Source organism: Pinus tabuliformis, chromosome Q (genome assembly GCF_031772625.1).
Source record: "Pinus tabuliformis cultivar Carrire ecotype Pingquan chromosome Q, CPIR1, whole genome shotgun sequence".
Taxonomy (NCBI): domain Eukaryota; kingdom Viridiplantae; phylum Streptophyta; class Pinopsida; order Pinales; family Pinaceae; genus Pinus; species Pinus tabuliformis.
In genome coordinates, this window is record NC_142296.1 from 1,145,151,118 (window position 1) to 1,145,157,117 (window position 6,000).

Sequence of the window (6,000 nt, forward strand, 5' to 3'; positions counted from 1 at the left end):
AAGATGATTTTAAGAGTTGTCTTCATGCAAGAGAAGAGATGATGGGGGGTGGAAGGAGTACTCAATGATTCGATTGTTTTATTTTGCATGATGTATAATATCACAGTATTGTTTCAATTGATAATATGGCTTATTGGATGAAGAACTTAAATAAAATGGAGTATATTTGTCACAAGTAGATGCATCATGGACAATATAACATAAGGGATAGTGAGATTAAGAGTAAGTTTCGATAAGCACATCCTCTTTGAGAAAATCAGGTTTTGGATCTAGTGTAAAATATTTATGAGAAAGCAAAATATCGGTTGATGCACTTGGGAAATCATGATCACATACATCAACAAAGTCATCATCATCAGAATGATTGTTTCTTGAGGCTACAGATTGATCGAAAGAATTGATTACATTTGATTCACTACCAATATTAGTAGATTGAAAATAATACAAGAATGGAAGCACACCATCTTCACTTGGAGGATTTTGAAAAACAAAATAAATATTGAAAGCATCTTTATCTTCCTACTCCTCTACCTGTGTAATGTGACTACCTTATATCTTATTGAAATTTAAACTAGCAACGCGAAAATAAAGAGAGTGTGAAAGACTAGTTGGTGGAATAGATTTATCATGTGGGTCATGGTACAAAGAGTCATGACCTGTAGGTGATAGGGGATAATGGAAATCTAAATCAAATTAGAGACACAAATTATGAACAGTAATATCACCTTGCAGAATGGAGGAGTTAGTCTTCATGGTAGGCTTCATAAGCTATTCTGGAATTTCCTCCATTGAATCTAAATCATGAAAATTAGAAGAAGAATAAGAAATGGATTAGGAATTTGATTTTCATATGTTCCAACTATATCACCATCACACGGAGGCATCCTCAATGGCGATATCGCCATGCCAAAATTTAACAATGCACCAAAATTATGTTGTATGGCTGTGGGGTGGGGGGGGGGGGGGGGGGGGGGGGTCGACCTGGGAGCCTTTGCCCAGCTAATTTCGATACCAACCAACAGCCTATGAGGCCTAACCTTGGAATATCTGCCCACAAAAATTTATTTAAGCTCTCTCATTCAGTTGACCGAGGGGGGAGAGTGCCCAGTGGATTTGAAGAGCGTCGAGTGGAACCATGAATAGCAAAGAAGAACCTTGAAATGGATGCCAAGGTGGAATTATGATGACGTGAATTTCGAGACAAAATCTTTATAGAGAATATTCCCTAATGCAAAGAGGAATCTAAAAGATTCTTTGGGACGTAAAATTTCACATTGTCATAATGTTATCAAGTTTATAGTCATTTTTATCATATTTTCTCAGGGAGCGCAATTGTGAAGTCAGATTCGCCATCTGAGTAGTAGAAGTGCAAGTTCCCTCCAACAAAAAATCTTTAGAGAATCTTGATGAATCTTTAGATTCCCTTAGAGGCTAAATTTTTCCAATGTCAGAATGCGGACAACTTTATATTCATTCTTCTTATAATTTCACAAGGATCGTGACGGTGAGATTAGATTTGCAATCCAAGTAGCAGATCTGCAATCAACCAGTGGAGAGGAATCTTTGGGGAATCTTTAAGATTCTCGAAGGCCCAGAATTTGAAGGTGTCATAATTGGACGAGTTGACTGTTGATTTTACCATAATTGTCGCTGAAAATTCAGTGGTGCAGTTAGTTTCAGTAGTTGAGCTTTTATTTTTTCAGCCATCTTCGAACATGGAGGTACATGATGCAATTATGTTATGCGTCCTTTTTGTTTGTTGAGATGATGTATTATTATTGAGATCCCTATTTACAACTATGTTGAGGGATACTTGTTGCCACATTATTGAGATTGCATTAGATTTTCATGATGAAGGAAGACCCATTTTTAGTGAGAGTTCCTATAGGGAGAACATATCATGGAGAGACAAGCCACTCTTGTTGAGGGTATTTGTCCTTGTTATGACAAAGAACATGCCATGTACATCATCATCATTAGCAAAAATTATATGAAGCGACCTCCAGACTCTCGACACTGGGCCCGGAGACGTAGCCCACACTGGGTGAACTCCGTTATCAATGTGTTGTGTTCTTGGTTTTTTTTATCATCATTATGTTTCCTCTTGTTTAAGAATTCACATGTGGTTATTTTATGATATTTTAAATGCAATTCTATTAACATCACAAAAGTAAAAGATCTTGGATAATTCTGGTAGCTAAAGAGATCCAGATCAAGTTTGGTATCAAAGCGACCTTCTTGTTGATGTGAATTAAGAGTGTGAACAATTGAATGTGCAACAATGGAGGATGAAAAAGAGATGTACGAGGCTTTCCTAAGGATTTCCAAAATGGTGGACATAATGTATGAAGCTTATGAGAAGAAAATAGAGGAAGAGGAGAAAGAAAGAGTAGAGGATGATGCTCCATCTACCCCCTCAAGTGAACATTCATCACCTTCATCACCTTCTTCTCATTCAAATGAGGAGATCAACTAGAGCCTTCAATAAGAGAATAATGAATTGAAGAGGCTTCTATGAGAAGAGAAAGAGAAGAAGCAAAGATTGAAATTTCAGTTGCGAGCCAAGGAAAAGACCTTGGAAGAATTTAAGTGCAATGAAGAGAGCCCTGAAGCAAAGAATGTTGAATTAAGGAGGCTCCTACAAGAAGAGAAAGAGGATAAATAGAGTCTGCAACTTCAATTACGAGATGTTGGGTTGTATTATATTCTTTCCAAGACTAGTCCACGAGCAGGGGGGATGAATACCCCCTCGTATGTTGTGCGGGGGTGTTGTTGGGGGTTGGCTACCCTCCCTTTCAGGGTCTATGCAGGTTTCGGCAACCCCCCTGCACGGGGTCTAAGGTAGTGCCTCAGGAATTTTTTTTTGGACCCTATATTAGGTGGGTGGACCTACCTATGGTTTTTTCAATAGATTTCACACAAGGTTTTTGGCACGATGGTTTTCGGTCCATGGTATTTTGTAGATATGGTCAAGGGAACTACAGTTATGTTCTAATACCTCTAGTGGTAAGAGGGTGAAACATATACTAGAGCTTGTGCACAATGATGTGTTTGGACCTATGTCGATTCCATCACTATGTAATTCTATGTACTATGTATCATTTATAGATGAATTCTCAAGGAATACATGGATATATTTCCTCAAGAAGAAATCTGAAGTCTTTGACAGGTTTAAAGAATTTAAGGCTCTGGTGCAAAACCAGTCAGAGAAGAAGATAAAGGTGCTAAGTATAGATAATGGTGGTGGGTTTTACAAGATGGAGTTTGAAGAGTTCTGTAAGAAGTGTGGTGTAGCACGACAGAATACTACTCCATACACACCTCAGAAAAATGGAGTTGTAGAAAGAATGAACAAGACGTTGATGGAAAGGGCAAGAAGCATGCTCAATGGTGTCGGGTTAGGATAGGAATCCTGGGCAAAGGCAATGGAGACTACATGTTACTTGGTCAATAGATCACCTTCATCAGCGTTGGAGGATAAGACTCCACAAGAGGTATGGACTGGTAAGAAACCTTCTCTTTCACATCTGAGGGTATTTGGATGTGATGCATATGTACATGTTACAAAGGAGAAAATAACATAGTTGGATAGTAAATATGAAAAGTGCATCTTTATTGGGTATAAGGATGGTTTAAAAAGTTATAATCTTTGGAAACCAGTAACAAGGAAGGTTCTCTACAACCGAGATGTGGTGTCTAGAGAGGTGAAAGATGTTATTAAACATGAATTCCTTCTAAAGGAACCTAAGAAGATAGAGTTTGAGAGAAAGGAGCAAGAATCAAACTATACAACAGAAGAGGAGTCAGAAGATGAAGAGCCACAAACTCCGGTTGTAAGAAGATCAGTTCAAGAAAGAAGGTAGCCAAAAAGGTATAGTCCATCTACTTTTTGTTCAAATTTTTCTTTGTCTATTGCAAATGATGATCCCAGAACTATGAAGGAAGCAGTAGATTTAGAGGATGGAAAACTCTGGAAAGAGGCCATGCTTGATGAAAAGGCATCTTTGCACAAAAATGAGGCTTGGGATCTACTAGAGTTGCCTGCTGGAAGGAAACCCATTGGTAGCAAATGGGTGTTCAATAAGAAGATGAATGCAGAAGGAAAGGTGGAGAAATACAAATCTTGGTTGGTAGCAAAAGGTTATTCCTAGGTGTTGGGAATTGATTTTGGTGATATTTTTTCTCCTGTTGCTAAGGTAGCTTCTATTTGATTACTTTTATATATTTTTGTTTCTTTTGATTTTGAGGTAGAACAGATGGATGTGAAAACAACATTTCTTCACGGGGATCTAGAAGAAGAGATCTACATGAAGCGACCTGAAGGCTTTGTGGTGAAGGGTAAGAAAGAAATGGTATGCAAGTTAAAAAAGTCACTTTATGGGTTAAAACAATCACCAAGGATGTGGTATAAAAAATTTGATACATTTATATGGGGACTTGGCTTCACCAGAAGCAAATCAGATCATTGTGTGTATTTTAAATTAATTAGTGACCGTGTTATTTATCTGGTCTTATATGTGGATGATATGTTGTTGGTTGCAAATGACAAAGAAATTATCCATGATTTGAAGATCCAATTGTCCTCCAAATTCAACATGAAATATCTTGGTCCTGCAAACTATATTTTGGGCATGGAAATTAAATGAGATTGGGCAAAGAGGAAGCTCTCGTTAAACCAGAGGAAGTATGTTGAGATAATACTGCAGAGGTTTATTATGAAAGCTATTAAACCAATGAAGGTTCCTATTCTTGTAGTGTAAAGTTATCTGCTGAATAGTGTCCCAAGACACAAGAAGAGGAAGAGGACATGTCCCATGTTCCATATGCAAGTGCAGTCGATAGCCTGATGTATGTAATGATTTGTACTATACTAGACATTGCACATGTAGTGGGAGTATTGAGCATGTTTATGTCAAAACTAGGGAAGAAGCATTGGACAATAGTGAAGCGAGTTTTCAAGTATTTGTGTGGCACTAGTGATTATGGTTTGTGCTAGCAAGGAAGACTAGGATTGGATAGATTTTTGGACATCCATGGCTTTGTTGATGTAGACTGGGATGGAGACTTGGACCAGAGAATATATACAAGTGGGTATGTGTTTAACCTATTTGGAGGTGCATTCAACTGTATGAGTAAGAGACAATTTGTAGTGACACTTTCAACTACAAAGGTAGAATACACGACAACCACTCATGCAAGCAAGGAAGCCGTTTGGTTGCAGAGATTGTGTTCGAGTATGGGGTTAGTACAATGAGCTATAAGGATATACTTTGACAGCCAAAGTGCATTTTTCTTGGCAAAGAACCCTACTTATCATTCAAAGACAAAGCACATTGATGTTCAATATCACTTTGTGAGGGATATGGTTGAGGACAAAAAGGTGTTGTTGTAAAAGGTAGACAATTTGAAGAATATTGCAGATGCATTGACAAAGTCTGTGAGCACTAAGAATTTCTCTTGGTGTAGACAAACATTGGGTGTTGAAGGGCTAGATCAATGACTAAGCTCTCTTGTGGCCCCATGTGGAAAGAAAACAACAAGGGGGGGAATGTTGGGTTGTGTTATTTTCTTTCCATGCCTAGCCCACGTGTCGAGGGGTCACAAGTGGTATGCAGGGGAGTGGTAGCCCCTTTGCACAAGGTCCATGGTAGTGCCATGGGAATTTTTTTTGGACCCTATATTAGGTGGGCGAACCTACCTATGGCTTTGTGCATGGATTTCACACATGGTTTGGGCACGATAGTTTTCGGTTCATGGTATTTTGTAGATCAGGTCAAGGGAACTATTGTTATGTTCTAATCCAGGGTTAATGTATTGGGGTTTATGGATGCTTTGACATGTATATGTATAGTAACATTGAAAGGAATATAATGAAAAATCAATCTGGTAGTCCTGGTTTTGGGATCCAGGGGAAAATCTCTGTGTATATCTGTTTTATGTTTTATGCTCTTGCCATTGTTTATTTTCTATTTTTAGAATTTGTATGTATATAATTTCTAT